Below are 18,079 nucleotides of genomic sequence, written 5' to 3' on the forward strand. Positions count from 1 at the left end.
GGAATCTGTCTCACTGTGCTGTTAGCAAAGGTCTGCTCTTTTGTGAAGAGAGGTGTTTTGATGGTGGTGCTGCTATTGTAAGAAAGGATCTGGCCTAGGAGGAGTGGGGGTCATTTTGCATCCCTGCCTTTGATTAAAAGAATTGCCTTCTGGAGGAAAGGTGCGTGGAAGCAATGTGATTGGTTAGCTAATATGTGAAATACATCTGGGTCTTCTGGCATGTGTGGGAGAAGTCTGTAGGAGCATGAGGAAGGCATAGGATTATCTGCTGTGAGAGCTTGGAGAGAGACCAGGACTGATGAAAGACCCGGAACAGGCCAAGCTTCTTCAGTCAAGGGGAGACTGTCAGGAGCTCTGAGGAATGCTCTTGGACTGCACAAAAATTAGTTTGCTGCTAAAGTTATCCCAAGAACTTTGTTTAAGTCTGTGCAGTTGTCATGGGTTAGACTGTGGTTAGTGTGATAAGTGCTCTGTACAGCTCTCACTGCTATGCCCCTGCTGCTCTATTCCTTCTTTCATTTCAAGCATTTCAGAGCATTTTTAACTCTTCAAGGATAGCCAGCCATTTCTGTTCTTACTACACATGCTTTCCTTTTGCTTGCCTGTACTTCACATTGGAGTTGGATGTGTATTACATTCCATCTTCACACTGGCTGTTTCATGTGCTGATTGACATTCTGGTCTGCTCTTCCTGGTTATGGCCTTGTTAATTGGGTTTCTGTGGACTCTCCTGCTGATTTAGAAATGGTGCTCAGAACTGTGTGCTTTTCTCTAGGGCTTTTATTTTTGTTCCTGTCTATTCTTCTGCTTGGCATATCAATATCACCTGTTGCAGTGCTGGGTCCATCTTCCTTAATTACCACTCACATCCTTTTCATTGTTATTTCATTGAGCAACCTGCTCTTTAATGAGTCTCTTAATAGCCCCTGTTAATTTTTTAAGTTCCTCTACTGTGTCCCTGTCATTTGATGATGTATTTGTTATCCTTTTCATGAAACTTAAACCTAGAAACATAACTAATGCTTTCCTGGAAGACATTATGGAGGATTGGCTAGGGTTGGCTCACTAAAGCCAGTGAGATACCCTGCAACCCTGGGGAGGAAGTTCCTTAATAGGGAATCCCAGGTGAACTGAGAGCAGTTGAGATCAAAGATTAGAGGCGAAGGAAGATAGCCAAAGGCAAAATTAAGACCTAAGGTCTGAGCAAGAAGCCAGAGTAGCCAAAGGTGTGTTGAATCAAACACAGAAGCATGATCGGGGCTCTTGGCTGAATATCTGGAGGCTGAAGGACCTGTATGTTAAGGTAAATTCCAAGACAAGGAGCCAGAAGGACTGATGCGAAGTGGGTGGGCTGACCAGGAACAAAACCCACAGTGCTGAGCAGAAAGGAAAGAGGCAAAGTGCAGGCACTGAGGGGGGTGGCTAGGTGGCACACTGAGCTCTTCGGTTCTCTCGTACATCCACAGGTTATGCATCAGACTCACAGGTTCTGGATTTTGAGATGCTGTTATCTTTGGTCAATAGATCAAAGACCTGAAAAAGTGGGGAAGAGCTGTGATACAGCTAAGATACAGAAGAGAAAAACTGGACCAGATAGAGTACCTTGCAGATAGATTGGAACGGACATGCAGTTAGTGTTCAGATATACCAAATTACTCCTCATTCTTCTGAGCAAGGGTATTTGTAGGAAAAGAGTTTCATCTATTAAGCCAACTCTCAGCAGGGAAGATGGGGTTGGCTGTGTTTAAGTCTCCAATGATAATTACCTTCCGGGCTTCAATGAAACAAGCACTTCCAACGTGCTTCACCCTTTCACACCTTTCCCATTGTCAACGCCTTCTTTAGAAAACTAAAAGTTCCATTTTGCAAGTCTACACAGCTCCAATCAAAGAGGGTTCCTCACTCTTCTCCTCCCTACCCGTGAACAGATCACGGGTATCTTTTGTCTCCTGCGGGCATGAGTTTTCTAAGGCTGTGGCTCCCCCTGCAGGTAAGAGTTGTCAGACGCCCACAGAACCTGTTTCCCTGGGTTTCCTCTCGAGTTAAGGGAGAGGTAACTGAAGTAGCCTGCGAAGCCGTGTGAAAGCAGGTGTCCGAATACTTGGTTTTTTCCCATTGGGTATGCAGAGATGGTCAGTGTAGGTGTAAAAGTCTGCTGCAGATGGCTGAAGTTGGGTGAAGTGAATTCCTCCCTGCATGTGCCCAGCAGGGAGCCTGCACTGGCTGGAGCATTTACAGCCACATCACTGGCCTTGGCTTGCTCCAACAGGAAAGCCATTTCATGAATCTTGGAGCCAAGCAGTAGCACAGACTGACTTGATGGCAGGGTCACACTGAGATAAGAAACATATTTCTCCCTTAGCCTTGGAATTGCTTTTACCAGGTGGTTGTACTTGGTGTTACTTGCGGGTTGTGTATCACTTCACTAGTTTTCTCTGGTGAATCATCACAGGAATACTGATAGAGGAATAAATGTGACCTCCAGAGGAGTGCTTGGGATAGCTTGATTACGTGACTGATAAGCTGAAGAACTACAAAATCTGTAAATACATTTGTTTCAGAGCATCTGCTCAGCAAATCAGGGCTAAGAGAAAATGCCTCAGGAATCTAGGGCAGACTTGGTTTATTATTAGAATTCTGTTTATAACTTACAGTCATGGTCAGGGCTGCTTATGCTAGGTGCTTGTATGAAAGTGCTCTAGAGGCATATAATCCACTTACAAGATGGAAGACAGTAGGTGGATGGGATGGAACTGAGGAAAGCAATGAGGCAGCATTGGTCAGGGTGGTGAGCAGTGCTTTCAGCTTCCCTGTAGTCTAGATATAAAGGGTTTTGGCTGGTTTCATAAGGAAGCAGGATGAGCTGGTGTGCTGTGTCTCTGCAGCCATACTGCTGTTCCATCTGTTGCTCTCTTATACTCCTGGTCAAAGACTTATGGTTTATTTGCTTGTGTCAGTCACAGCTGATGGAGAAATTCAAGTTTGGAGGGAAAATAGTAGTGTCCAGAGAGGAGGGGAAAAACCCCCTATCTGATCCATTTGTTGTAGTATTAGGTAGATGCCTATATACTGCCCAATCTGCAAACTAGCATAGAGAAATGGTGGCTGAATTTGGGCATCTGAATGAAACCAATCTTGTGTAGAAGGGAAATTAGGACCAAGGACAGGACCAGTGGAGTACCAACAGGTGACTGCTGCAAGCAGCAAAAAGTGCTGGAGAACAAGTGGATTTTAGCTCAGGTGATACTGAGAACCAGGCAGGAAAGGCAGAAAGGAGAAGGAAGCAGGAATAAGGAGTGTCTGCTTAACTGAAGATGTACATGCTGTGATTCCACAGCTTGAGAGCTCTGGGTGTTACTGGCTTAGGAGTGGACTCGGAAGGGGATAGTGGGTCATCTGGCAATTTGTAACTTACAGATGAAGCAAAACCACTTAAAGCTTAAAATTGCTTTTGTTAAGTATGCTAGTTAGAATTTCCAAGGCCTATTCATTGCCATGATGGAAAAGTATCCAGTATGGACTCTGATCCAGTTTTGTTTGGTGCGTTGAGATCTCATTAATGAGCTTAACATGTTCAGCTACTGTATTAAGCTGCTAATGTGCTAATTTGGCTAAACACATTTTAAAAAAAACCCAACTAAATTAGTGCTGTTATTCAAATATTATCAAGATTTTAGTTGTATACTCCTAAAAGGAGCTACTTCATAATTTGCTTTATGAAGGTACATTTGAATGATGTACAAAAAGTGAACATTTGTTTGACCTTTGAAACATTTTGTGTAAGTAAGGTATAAGAAGAGTCTTTAAAACATTTTAAGGCTTAAAGACTATCTACTTCATAAAACCTTTCAGAACTGGATTTTGTTGTAACAGTTCCACTGTCTTAGGTGTAGAGGCAAAAATAGCTGAGCTCTTGGGATCAGCTGCTAGATGTCAGGTATTTCCCAAAATCCATAAGCGGAGCACGCATTTTTCCTTGATGCCATACATGGAAGGTGCACTGGTAGGGGTGTTCCTCAGGTGAGAGAACGTTTCTTTCTGCATCCAGGTGGAAAGGCCCGACTGCCAAGCATATCCCAGCGGCGGCACTGAAGAAGCCCTGGGTTTTGTTCCGGCTGATGTGTGATGCTGGAGTAGCGCAGCCGAGAGCTCTTGTCCACAAGATGGCAGGAGCTGCCTTCTTTGCTTCCCCCGGCTCTGTCCCTGGCCGGCACACAGCTCTGCCTGTTCTGCTAAAAACAGTTATACATAACGCTTACGATGTTGAGCATTTAAATCTGCTCCCGTCTGTGGTTCTTAGGAATACAAACGTGAGTGAGAGTTCAGGGAAATGCGTTGTGTGGGACACAGCTAAGTTTGCCTTGAATTTGGAAATCTGTGCCTCCTCTTGCCACTTCATTCTGCTCTTGATCTCAAGACGAGAGGGGTATTTTGGCTATGCAGCCTGAGTTTTGCTGTCGGGTAGCCATAGAAATTACTTTCCTGTTTAATTTGTTGGAGCTGTTGGCTTGTAGGAGAACTTGGCACCTTCTGTGGAAGGATTTCTGGTCAAGAAACTAGCCATAATCCTTACAGAAGTTGTTCTGATGGCTGTCACCACAGTGTTAAAGTTGTGTACTTCACCTCCTATCTGAAATGGTTTCACTCCAGTTTCCAGGCACTTCCTTTGTTAGGCAGAATGAAGAGTAGTCTAATGACAGAAACTTTCAGCCCATGCAGGTGAGCTTATTCATTCTGATAAGCAAAATATGAAAAGCTTCTTTCATCTCCCTGTGCAAAATGGGCTTTCCATATCTCGGATCTTCCCATTCTTTTTACGGAGGCTACTTGGAGATTGAATCCTGGGTCCTCAGCCCTCTCACAAAAGATGGTCTCTAGTGGTGTATACACCAGCAGTGCCTGTCCCGCCCCCTAGTCTCAGTTCATCCAGGGTTCACTTCTTAAACACCTGAGCTAATCCTTCAGCATCTTCCCCTGGGCTCAGCCATGACTTTTCCTTAGGAACATGCACTGTAAAGGACTCTTGAGCAGTTACTTTCAGTTCTATCCCGCTACTGTCATAAGCTGAGCACATTTTTTAACTAGCTGCTTATTTTTCCTGTTGCCGTATTGCTATAGGGGTGTATTCCTCAGTATTTCTTCTGTAGTGATTAGATGCTGTCTTCTTGTTTCCAGTTTAAGTGTATTCATAGCTAATTTATAACTTCTGGTTCTTGTGCTGGCTTTGCTTACTGAATTCTTGCATTTCACTGTTGTTTTCTCCCTTGTGTATCTCTAGGGAGCAGTCACGGTCTGTCTCAGCCTTTGTCTCAGCTTGAAGCACTAAGTCATGTCCCTTTGCTGCTGCTTCTGCACCACTTTGTCTCTTGAGTGTGTGTTTTTGGGGCAGAAGATCAGAGCTGTACTCGGTTCTTCTCTAATGAAAGCAGCATTTTGCTTGCACAGAAGTAGGAATTTCATGTCCTTACTGGGAGCATCTTTCTCTGCGTGTCCTCAGAAGTTCAATGGGAGAATTTCCAGTTTGGTTAATATTGCATTTCTGGCATAAGATGTTTCTGAAACATCTTACACCAGAATTTGGCTTATTCACGTCTAGTTTTTATAAAACCCAATCAATTTGACACATCCTGGTAATTAATCCTACCCCCCGAACTCCATCACTATCAGGCTGACTTATTTTGCCTGTCCAGTCTGTCACATTAATCATGTTGGAGTTTCTGGGGGCATCCACTTGCCCCTTTCAGTGCTGTGACTATAGCACTCTGCTCTCCTGAGGGGGCCAAGGTTTGATAAATGTTTGTCATTAGCAAGGAATGCTTTTAAAAACTGCTCACAAAAATGGCTTTAAAGTTGCTTGAAAATTGGTTGTGATTAGCTTTGGTTGTGGCTGGTTAATAATCTGCTCAGCTAAACAGTCACTGTTGAATAGGAAATATTTTGTAATTACTGTAAGAAAGGAATGCCCCACTCAGTGTCTTTATGTGCACAGAAGATGAATATTTGTTGAATGCTTTCTCTAACAGTAATATTTACTGTATTCATTCCCTATAATGGATGTAAATTATTACAATAATTTCCCCTGTTATTGTTTAAAACATCTTTGTTGCCCTTTACCTTATTGGAAAGAGTTTATTTTTGCTTATGTCTGTAACTTACCTGGCAGGGGAGACACCATGATCAAGCAGGTGGTTTTCCCAGGACAAGGCTCATCCCTTGCACTCCGGGTGTGCTGACCCCTGCGATTTCCCCAAATGCAGGAAACTCGACTTTTTTTTTTTTTTTTTTTTTTTTTTTCACAGCTACAGATTGGGCAAAGAAGAGATTCAGAGCGGCCCTGCGGAGAAGGACTTGGGGGTGCTGGTCGATGAGAAAATGAACATGAGCCGGCAGTGTGTGCTCGCAGCCCAGAAAGCCAACCGTATCCTGGGCTGCATCAAAAGGAGCATGACCAGCAGGTCGGAGGAGGTGATCCTGCCCCTCTGCTCTGCTCTTGTGAGACCTCACCTGGAGTACTGTGTGCAGTTCTGGTGTCCTCAACATAAAAAGGACATGGAACTGTTGGAACAAGTCCAGAGGAAGGCCACGAGGGTGATCAGGGGACTGGAGCACCTCCCGTATGAAGATAGGCTGAGGAAGTTGGGGCTGTTCAGCCTGGAGAAGAGAAGGCTGAGTGGAGACCTCATAGCAGCCTTCCAGTATCTGAAGGGGGCCTATAGGGATGCTGGGGAGGGACTCTTCGTCAGGGACTGTAGTGACAGGACAAGGGGTAACGGGTTAAAACTGAAACAGGGGAAGTTTAAATTGGATATAAGGAGGAAATTCTTTCCTGTTAGGGTGGTGAGGCCCTGGAATGGGTTGCCCAGGGAGGTTGTGAGTGCTCCATCCCTGGTGGTGTTCAAGGCCAGGTTGGATGAAGCCTTGGGTGGGATGGTTTAGTGTGAGGTGTCCCTGCCCATGGCAGGGGGATTGGAACTGGATGATCTTGAGGTCCTTTCCAACCCTAACTATTCTATGATTCTATGATTCTAACTTTCCTTACCTTTTGTGAGAATTTCATATGTAATTGTTTCCAGTGATCTCCATGGATTGCGAGGAAGTATGTCTGGTTTTTATTTAGGAGAGACATATTTATTATGCCTGTTATTAGGAAACAGCACATTGTGATTATAGCGTGTCCTGGTTTTGGCTGGGATAGAGTTGATTCTTTTTCTAGTAGCTGGTCCAATGCTGTGTTTTGGCTTTAGTCTGAGCATAATGTTGATAACATACTGGTATTTTAGCTGTTGCTGGGCAGGGCTTACACAGCATCAAGATCTTTCCAGCTTCTCACCCCACCAGCAAGGAGGCTGGGAGTGCACAAGGAGTTGAGGGGTGCACAGCTGGGACAGCTGATCCCAACTGACCCAAAGGACATTCCAGACCATATGGCATCATGCTCCGTGTGAACCTGGGGGCAGGAAAGCTGTCCAGGTGCCGCTGCTTGGGAATAGGCTGGGCATTGGTTGATGTGTGCTGAGCAATTGTTTATCATCTGTATGACTTGTTTTTCTTGGCTTTTGTTTCTCTTTTTGTTACTTTCATTACAGTTTATTATTATTATTACATTATTTATTTTATTTCCAGTATTAAACTGGCCCTGTCTGAACCCACGACTGTTCTCAATTCCCTCCTTCCAATTCTCTCTTCCGTCCCACTGCGGGTAGGGAGAGAGCTGCTGCGTGGAGCTTCGATGCTGGCTGGGGTTAAGCCGTGACATTATTTCCCTCAAAGGTAAGGTGGCTTCACAGAGGGGTATCCTGTCCCAGAATTTTGCAAGAAGTTATCCAGAGGTAACACAGGAGTTGAAGAATTCTCGTGGCTCATAATTAGTGCTGTCTTACAGAAACTGAGTTTTGCTGCAATAATAATTTCCTAGCAGTTATTTTTGTTGCAGTATTTCCATTCATGGAAGGGAAGTAATAAATATATCGAAACTTACGTGTCTGTGAAGAAGTCCCTGACCTAAAAGGCTGCAAACTAGGGCAGTGCTCTAGGCAGAATACTTGGTGTTTTTCCTGGGTTTGTATTTTTTTCCATGATGCCTGCTTAGGCCAGCATCAGAGCCAGGCACTGAGCTACACAAACCTTTGATTCTTGTATTGTTGTAAAGGTAATTTGTCCTAAATGCTGGACAAAGACCAGTAAGTGAATTTCTGGCCCAGAGGTTTTCCAGCCTTGTTGATCAAAGAGAATAAAGATGACCCCATCTCACAAGTCAGTTTGAGGGACTGATGTGAGGCTGACAGTGCTAGCGGCCTCAGGCCAGTGTTTTAGAAGCAACACAATGGCCTCACTGTGGGTTGATGCTGAGGTCCTTGTAGGGCAGTGCCCTTATTCTGACTGTAGCCAATAGCTTAGTTGATGAATAAGCACCGAGGGGAGCATGCAGGGGTGCTTCTTTGCTATGGTCTCAGGGCACAAACCCATCTACCTGTCCAGAACCATTCTTGAAGTGCATTTTTGTTTGCATTAGTGTCATAGGGCAGGGCATGAGGTAGACGGCAGAAATTTCTGAGAAAATTACGGTTATGGCATGGCTTTGTGCTTTTAAGTCTGTTCTTTTCACTTGAGAAATACTTACCCAGAAGAGGTTTCTGGTGTGAGGTGCTCTTATGCGTGAGCTGTGTAACAACATTGCTGTGTTTGCTCTGCTTTGGCCCTGGAGCCACTTGGAATTGCTTTGCAGTGTCCCTGAGAAGCACTTATCACAGAGCTGTATTTTCGCTGCTGATGAGGGCAGAGGGAGGTGACTGTGATCACACAGTCCAGTCTCTCATGTGAGGAAATCAGCTCCTCTGTTCCATTTTGATCAGATGTGTTCCTGAATGGATAATAGCAAATCACTGCTGACAGAGACCAATCCAAACTGGAACTGTCAGGGCCAACCTGCTGACATCCCTGGTTCAGTGGTGGTGGGTGCTGGGTGGAGGATAGGCAACAAAGGGTGGCCCAGTTTGCTGCCCCACCAGACAGTATTTCCCCTGTTGCCATGAGTAGAGATGAGTCAAGGGTGGCCAAGGTTCAACCTGCAAGACAGTGCTCATGTTCTTGACGCCATCACATCCGTGCTTCTGCTGCTCCACCAACTACCTGCCACCCCCTTTGCCTAGTAAAATTTTCCAGTTACTGACATCCTGAAGTTGTGTAACTTCAGCCTTGAGGCTTTGAATCTTAAGGAGTGTAAAAAAAAAATAGCCTGTATTATTAAATGGGTTGTGAGGGCAGAAAGGGACAGGTCAGGATCAGGGGAGCTGGTTGTCTGTCCAACGCAGGTTATGGTCCTTGCCTGCCCTGTTATGTAGGAGAGTTTGCTTTGCAGGTTTCATTCACATGCTGATTTGTATAGATTGCGAGCATGTCTTTCCCTAATCTTCTTCTGAAGGCTAAACAGATCAGCTTCTGAAGTCTCATAATCTAAGACAAACTTCAACATTCTTTACTGGTTCTCCTGGCTCTCTGTTGAACCCTTTCTAATTGATCAGCCTTTTTCTACAACTGAGACAGCCATGTGGGTCTTGGCATTGCATCTGCTGTTGCCTTAAAGCCACATCAAGCACCTCATCCCTCTGTACCTGCATCTCTCTGTGTGATGCGGCAATGACATGTTCAGGGGAGGCAGCGAGGGTTAGGAAAAGGGCTGAGAGTAAGGGCCGCTCACAGCAGGAGCAGGTGAGACCAAGGTGGGAGCAGAGGAATGAAGTGTTCCCAGGTTGGGAGGTGTGGAGGAGCACAGCTCCCGGGAGCCAGAGGCCATGATGGCCTGACAGGTAGTGCTGAAAAGAGAGAAATCCAAAAGCATGTTAGCATTATTGTGAGTGAACTAGTGGGCTCCACAAAATTAACAGCATGTAATGCTAATTGCTGGAGTACACAGGCTTGGTGTTGCTGGTGGGGCAGTGAGCCCTCTAGTGGGCATGGGTTGTGGGGTGGAAGCTGTGGGCACACAAAAAGCTTCTTGACATTGCCATGAGAAGAACGTATAGAACCTCCATGACTCCTGCACTCCATGAGCCAGCTTTCATCTCGGCACTGGACAAATTGGGGTGGGTATCCCCTTCCCCTACGAACAGCAACTGAGCCTCTCTTAGCTGGGGAGTAATAATAGCTTCTCATCAGTGACCCTAGCATGGCCTGGAGTGGGTTAATTCAGCCTGTTCACCCCTGTGCTCTCCTGTGCCTGTGGCTGATGCTCACAGGAGCTCCCTGAACCATGGGTCTTGGTCATCTTGCTGCACAGGAAGGATGGAGGCGTTCCCTCTCCTTGCACACTGTTCCAGGCTGACCCCTTGGCAAAGGCATGTGGTAAAAAGTTTAAACAATTTAAAAAGAAAGGCAAAATGCCTGTGAATTATATTCAGCTGCTTTTCAATAATAGCAAATTGCAATAATATCGATACTTATGGGTGTTAATTGTAATTAAAATACACATGCACTGTGTGTTAGAGAAGGGAAAGTGATCTCTTTTTGTCTGAGAGATGAGTTCTTCAGTGCTGCTTTCTGGTTTTGTCACTTTGTCACTTTATCACCATTTTGATCAGGTAGAATGCAGGAATTTTTCAGCATGCTAATACTTAACAGAAATTGTAAAGCCATTTTCAAAGTAGATGTTTTCTACCTGCAGCTTATTCACAGGTGAGCACTTAAAACAGTTTAAAATTGGTGGTGCCAAATTTTTAGTGCATCATTTTACAAGTCCTTTGGGTGTTTGCCAAATGCACTGCCTTGCTCAGGCATCTGCCTGGGAAAAAGCCTCTTGCAGATCGGAGAGCTCGTAAAATGCAGTTTCTCCATGCAGGAAGATGGACTTCTCCGAGCAACTGCAGTGCGTTCTTGGGCTGCTTTGCTCAGGCAGTCCAGCCTGGTGCAGTTTCTATGGTGCATTAGAGCCGTGACCTGAATAAATCACAGAGGAGCTGGGGCTGGGGTGATGTCTGCAGATACTCCCTGCTCAAAGCAGGGTCAGTTTGAACGGTTGCCCGGGGTTGTGTCCAGGTCGATTTTTCACTGTCTCTGAGGGTGGTCATGCCAAAGCCTGTCTGGGCAACCTTGTTGTAGTGTTCAATCACCATGGCCCAAAAGCAGTTGGGTTTTTTTGTTTGGTTTTTTTTTAATGTTTAGCTAACATTGTGTGTATTTCAGTTTATGTCCGTTATCGCTTGTACTTTCCTTGGGTGCCCCTGAGAAGGGCCTGCCTCTGTCTCCTTTACAGCCTCCATCAGGTATTCATACACATTGATGAGATCCCTCCTGAGCCTTCTCCTCTCCAGGCTGAGCAGTCCCAGCTCTCTCAGCCTCTCTGCATATGAAAGATGCTGCTCTCCCTTCATCATCTTGGTGGGCCTTTGCTGGGATCCCTCCATGTGAGCCCCCTTCTTTGACCTGTTGGCAACCTCTGCCTGATGCAGCCCAGGAGGCTGGCGGCTGTCTTTGCCGTGCTGATGAGTCATGTTCGAGTCGTTGTACACCAGGACCTCCAGGTCCTTCCCTGCCAAGTGCTTTCTAGCCAGTCGGCCACCAGCATGTATTGGTGCATGGGGTTATTCCTCCCCAGTTATGAGACTTTGCTTTTCTTTGCTGAATTCCATGAGGTTCTTCTCAGCCTTCTCTCCAGCCTCTCCTCTCCAGCCTGCCTAGCTCCATCTGAATGGCAGCATGCCCATCTCTACGCCTTAGTTTCGTATCATATGCAAGCTTGCTGAGCTGTGCCCTGCACCCTCATCCAGGTCACTCATGAAGATGGTGAACAGTATTAGCCCAAGTATTGACCCCTGGGCTGTGGTGTGCTCCCTTAGCAGCTCAGTATGAGAGGGCAGGGGAGCAGCAGAAGCATATGCTGGCAAGCTGACAGTATGGCCAAGATCACAAGATGTCTCTCCTGCCTCTCTTCTCCCCATGTAACTACTTTGCAACTGAACTTAAGTTTTTTTCATGCCTTTTCTAGAATAAAATCGGTGATTAATGTCTGGGGTTGCTTGGTGTGAAAGTGGGAGGCAGTGAAGAAACCTTTCCAATCAGTAACTCCATTCAGACCATAAAACTGAAGTAGAAGTGTAGACAGCTGTTTGGTGATCCAGAAAATAGCCAACCTCCTGGCCTCAAACTCCTGGCAGTGTGAATTACCAGCTGAGTTTTGTGTGGTGGCATAAATCTGGCTTCAGCAGATGCCTGACTTTAACTGTGCGAGCAATTTTGCTACACTGGGACTGCCTGTAAACATACAGGTAACCATGTACTGACCTGGCATCCCGATGGGACCTCTCTAATACTAGCATTGATGTAAGATAGTTCTGGTTTGCACGTCCTTGTCAACCTTTTTAACAAGCTCCTCTTGTGTAATTATCCCTGTGGGCTGAGAAAATACATCTTAAACCACAGCAGAGGGTTTTTTATCTCTACCACTACTGCTGAGAGGCTGTCTCACAATTTCACTGCCATTGGTGTTATATATCTTCAGGTTTCCAGCCTGGATTTATGACTATTTTATACCATTTGGTATTGTGTAAGCAGTTTTGCCTTTAGTCTTAACATCACTTCTCCTTCCCTGATGTTTGTATTCCTGAATGCACTGAGGAAAAATGCCCTCTTACAGCCTTTTTTTTCTTTTTTCTGACTGAAACGAGGCAAGCTCTTTGAGGGTCTGCCTGGGTCATGTTGTGATTGTGGTGCAGGAATCTCTCATCCAGCAGGAGACGGCTCTGGCTGGCCTGGTGACAGATGCAGAATGGCCCTGTTCCCAAAGCTAATAAATCCTGCTAAAGCGTTCAGTTTAAAAGATCAAGCCTGGCATCAATATAGTAGTATTAATATTAATATTAATATATGGCCAGAGCTGGCTGGGAGAATTTCCCCAGCTCAGGTTAGTTCTGTGCTTTATTTGATGTGTTTGCTGGTGTTTTTCTGTCATTTCCGAGGTCTGAACTCACTTGATTTTGACAGTTCTGACATTCCTGTGTATTTCCCTGTGCGTTCGTTAAGGTGTAACATGGTCCATATATTTTCCACCAATTTTCAAAGCAGCAATTGTAGATGCTGTATTCCCAGTATCCTTTTTGAAAAATGGCTGCTATAAATACTGCTACTTGGGTTTCAGCTTGCTCTAGCATTTTCAGACTTTTCATTTCACCAATGGGTACAAACTCCTCAGTCCAGATTTCTTAAGCTTGTTGCTTTAACAAGAAACTTGTGAGATCAAGAGCTGTATTTACAGACCTTTTAATTGAATGAAGCCCACGATTCTTCACTTGTTTCAAGCATGTCTCTGACATGCTCTTGTTTTTATCAATACCAAGGTTTAAATATTATTGCTATTTTTTGGTTTGGTGATTCATTAGTGAAGGTACATGATAAGTGCACTATCTGGGGCCTACTGTTACTAGGAAAATCTGGGTTTTCTTCTAAAAAAGGTATTTAAAGCAATCTGTAGTATCTTTTGCTTCCAGTAGAATAGAATAGACTACTTCAGCTGGAAGGGACCTGCGAGGATCCTTCCTTCTGCCCGGCCACTTTACAGCTGGCCAAAAGTTAAAGCATGTTGTTAAGGGCATTGTCCAAATTTCTGTTTGATGCTGGCATGCTTGGGGCATCGACCACTACTCTAGGAAGCCTGTTCCAGGGTTTGAATTTCATTCTCTTGCAACACAGGAGAAACTCTACATTTCAGTTGTATGGGTCTAGAGTCAGTTTTGCTGTCAGTCAGAAGACAGCTCCTAAATACTGTACAGACTTAATAAAGTTAGATGGAGGAATCAAGTTACCTGCTCACATAACTTCTGTTAGGGGTTCAGCATAGCTTTATTTAAATAACATCCCACAGGCATGAGGTGTATGCTTCACTTCCAGGGATGGAGCAGCCACAACTTCTCTGAGCATAATTCTCTGCCGTCTAAGTAAGCTCTGCTAATTGGAAATGGGGAAAAAAATGCTTCTCTCAGTTTTTTTTTAAATTAAGAGCTAGTAATTTCACTCTCTCTTGGAGTGTTACTCTAGTGGTTATGAAATTTAGCTTAATCTGCATTAACACTGCCTTTTAGCATTGGTTTAGGAAAGAGACCAAAAACCCACATCGAGCTCCAAAGAGCTATTATAGAACAGTTGCAGGCAGAGTGCTGGGCACCATTCCTTTATAGAGAATAATAAATGTTAATGCAGTCCTTAGCATTTCAATGTCATGATTAAATATTCCAGAGTCTTATTAATTGAATATTTTATATTTGTGCAAATGGCCTTGATCCACACAATGGCATACTAATTCCAAAGTGCCATTTAAAGGGGAAGGAGAAAGAACATTTTCAAATTCCTTTAGGGAAGCAGTGCAAACAAGCCTTTTTAAAATGAATGCATTTATATGCTTTTTGGCAATTTATTTTCATGAAGCAGCTATGAAAAGGCGATGTAAATGTTTGTATTTTTGATTCTGGGGGGTCCCAGTAATAAGTATCTAAAGGAATTAAACTTCAGTAGTTGTCAGTCATGCGTCCTTTCAGTGACAGCAACTTGTGATTCTGTAGTGATAGATAGTAACCCTTTCCCTCATGTCACCCCATGTCACAATTTAAGGAAGTTTCAGGCTTCCACTCCCTTAAAGTCATAAAGAGTTAGAAGGTAGTTACAGACTCCCAAACCTAATTTACAGCCCCTTTCAGGAGATGAGGTTAGCTAATTTTGTCCTCTATAAAATGTTACCCAGTGCCATTCTAGGCAGTACATGGTAAAATGGTTGTCTCATATATCTTACTTAGAGGTTTTGCTTGACAAAGGTCTTGAAACACTTTGTCTCTCTGACATGCCTTAGCCGTGGCCTCACACAGTGATGCCGAGTCCCTTCCAACCCAAACCATTCTATGATTCTGTGTGTGATTTGGACATGTTGTCACAGGTTGCAAGGGATCATCACGCCTGCGTGTCCCATTCATCAATGAGCACTGTTGATTTTTTTCCAGTGAAATTTTCCTTTCTGTAGTGAAGTTATAATTTCTTTGCCAAAACCTAAGTAGCCCAAATCTGCTCTGAAGGAGGAAGGTTTCCTTTCTAGTTAAAATCTTATCTAGAAAAAGTGGGGTTACTTTCATGTTGCGATGGTAACATGCAGTAAGTTCCACTATGGGGAGGTGGTAGCTATTGCTGCTGCAGTGTCACATGTGGACTCACTGCAATATCAGGGCACAGCTGGTGTTTAATACATGTGCTGACAGCAGACTGTTTGCTGCAGTAAGTGTTCCAGCTCCTTAGGTATCAAAAACTGACACATTAGTTTCTTCACATTTAGTTAACCCTTGTAGAACAACCCAATTTAGTGCTTGCCTGGCAGAACTTTAATGCCATGTGGCACAGATACACATTATTATAAATTTCAAATGCTTTTCATGTTTTTCTTCACTCCTTTCCTCTTCCTCACATACTAACAAGAATAGTAAATAAATAAGTCATTAAGATGCTGCGGCTAATTCTTACAACAGTGACCTGCCTCTTTTGTAAGGGTGAGGTTCGTCAGTCTATTTTTTTATGAACTTTCATGTCAGTTGCATAGTTTTCCTCTTGTCCTAATTTTGCACTAAGTTAATCTGCTTGGGCCACAGATCAAAGCTGACCTTTATACAAGCCCTTTGTATTGCAGAAGTGAAATAGGAGGAAAAAGTCAACAAGTGCAATGGGTGAAGCTTTGAAAGAGCTGGCTGCCTCCGTTGCTCCTATAAGATGCAGAGGCTGAGTCCTGCCTTTCCTGTGTGACTTGCCTAAAGGAGCGCCTGTGCCCTGTTGGCCCATGACTAACTGCAGTCTTGCCACCATTATTCCTGCTGTCTCCAAGAGGGCCAGTAGCTGGTCACAGGGCAGAGGAGGCGCCTGTGGCTGCCTGTGGTCGGGTGCTCTGCACGTACATAAATGGTTTTACCAGTTTTCTCTCTGGTGAGCTAAGCACTGGTGGCACCTTTTTACCTTTCTTTCTCTATTTCAGATAAAATTCAAGTTCACTGCAACACTTTTATGATGACAGGAAGAAAATTATTTTATTAAATCATTTTCAAAGAATGTTAGCATCACAGCTGGCTGGAGATCAGTTGGGCCTCTGGCTTATACACTGTGATAGAAAGTCAGTAGCGTAAGAGAAAAGCACTAATGCAGGAAGAAGGAAAATAGATAGTCACTGTGGGTTGCTATGGCTACTTGGTACATCTTGCTCCAGTGTCCCTTTGGATGTCTTCATTCCATTGTGTTGTATTACTTCAAAGCAAGGGTCACTGGTAACAGTGTTGTGACCATAAGATGACCAGACCTGGGTACAGCTTGATGCCCCGAGTAACACATGTAGCAATGGGTGTAGTAAGGGTCTAGCAAAGTTCTAGCAGGTGAGCTAGAGCTGATGGTGTTATCCACAAGGGCAGTGCCCTTTGTTGCTTGGGATAGATTCTCATGGAGATGAAGAGAACCGCTTACTGGTGGGCAGGGAGGTTCAGCAGGGTGCGTGGTGGGTTTCTGAGTCAGAGCTGCTGCTGATCAGTGCCCTGATCAGGGCAGGAGGGGTAAAACTGGTCAGGTCTTTATAACCCTCATGTTTCAGGGAACTAAGTCCTTTTAGCCACAATTGTCAAAGACTGTTGTTGTGGCCAGCTGCTGGTGTTTGCTTCTGATGATGGAAAACATCCTTGTTTGGTTAGAGGTCAACAATGTGCACAGGGCGAGGGCTGTGCTTCTGGCCAAACTGGGACCTCCCCAGTGACATTTCTGCTGTGTGAGACCTTATTCCTGCAGCACTACCCTTTCACCTGTCCCCCCATCTCAGTTTGTAGCCTTCATTTAGCAGAGCACTTCCAGCAGGCTTGGAACTCCAGTTACTCCAGTGACACTGATGTCACCAGCCACATCATGCCAACCAGCATCAGAGCCTGGATTTTCAAGGAATTTTTCAACTTTGGATGTCTATGTTGGAGTGGGGTACAAAAGGATATGGTTTCCCTCTGGTGAGAGATTCCCTTAGGTTATACCCTCAGAATCCTTCTGGGTGAGTCCCTGTGTTCCTTGGGCCTGTTACTCACGAATGCTGTTAGCCACTGTGCCAGGACACTCTGCTTAAATAATGGGCTGAACAAAGCCTTTTGGGTTCTTTGAAGTTTTGGCATCCCATGCTGTCCTGCCTATGGGAAAGGTCATTTGGGGCATTGAATAATTCTGAATTACTCCTTAGCACTTTCCTTTCTACGATATTTTACAGTCATTCTGTCTTCTATTCCAAGTCCATGTGTTTTGAAAGCGGTAAGTTTAGCTTTCTGTACTGCTTTTATACCTGATGCTTCTCGATATCGTTTTACTTTTATTATGAACATTTTCACACTCCAGTATTTTGTGCTGGACTGCTTCTCCATGTTAGAGGAGAGAGCTCTGGACTGCTGCAGGTACTACAGTTTATGCAGAGAATGGCTTGTGCCTTAGTCTGTAATTTCAGTAGTGTCTATCACTGATCCTTCTTCACCATTAGTGTGTGGAAGTCACTCTATGGAGGAGGTCATTCAGGGACCTACAGCAGGGTCGATAGCTGTTGCTAAAATAAATCCACAGTCTGTCTGTGTTCTGTCATTCATTTGGCAGTATTTCTCTTCTCTGCTGATTACCCATACCTTGCTGCCCAAGGTACCAGGACCAGTATTCCCTTTCCCCTCCTGGCCTGGTGTGGGCAACTTGGTTTTCCTTTACTGCCACTGTGGTGAAGTTTGTATCCAGTGCAGTGGGGCTGAGGAAGGGATGATCCTAGGAGCTGAGTGATGACTTTTAGGGCTGTTTTTTCACTGCTAAAATGCAGAGTTGATGATCTGTGCTTTCTATACTGGTAATAGCAACGTGATACTGTCCTTATTAAAAACAAGTATAGAAAGAGTATCCACCTGTCCTGAGGGGATGCTAATCTATAAACTAATTGTGAGGAAATGTCAGATTTCTGGACTTTATTTCTTTGCTCAGCAAAGTCTAATTAATTCTTGTTATTCCCTTCTCTTTCGTAACTCTTTTTTATTAAAGCCAACATCTGTTGTGTGACTGAAGTTGATTAAAA

General features: G+C 44.4%; 1 pseudogene; it reads left to right on the forward strand.

The window, feature by feature from the left end:
- The first annotated feature begins 6,148 nt into the window (after positions 1 to 6,148).
- On the forward strand, positions 6,149 to 6,303 carry LOC136018033 (U1 spliceosomal RNA; annotated as a pseudogene).
- The last annotated feature ends 11,776 nt before the right edge of the window (positions 6,304 to 18,079 follow it).

This window comes from Lathamus discolor, chromosome 6 (genome assembly GCF_037157495.1).
Source record: "Lathamus discolor isolate bLatDis1 chromosome 6, bLatDis1.hap1, whole genome shotgun sequence".
Taxonomy (NCBI): Eukaryota; Metazoa; Chordata; class Aves; order Psittaciformes; family Psittacidae; genus Lathamus; species Lathamus discolor.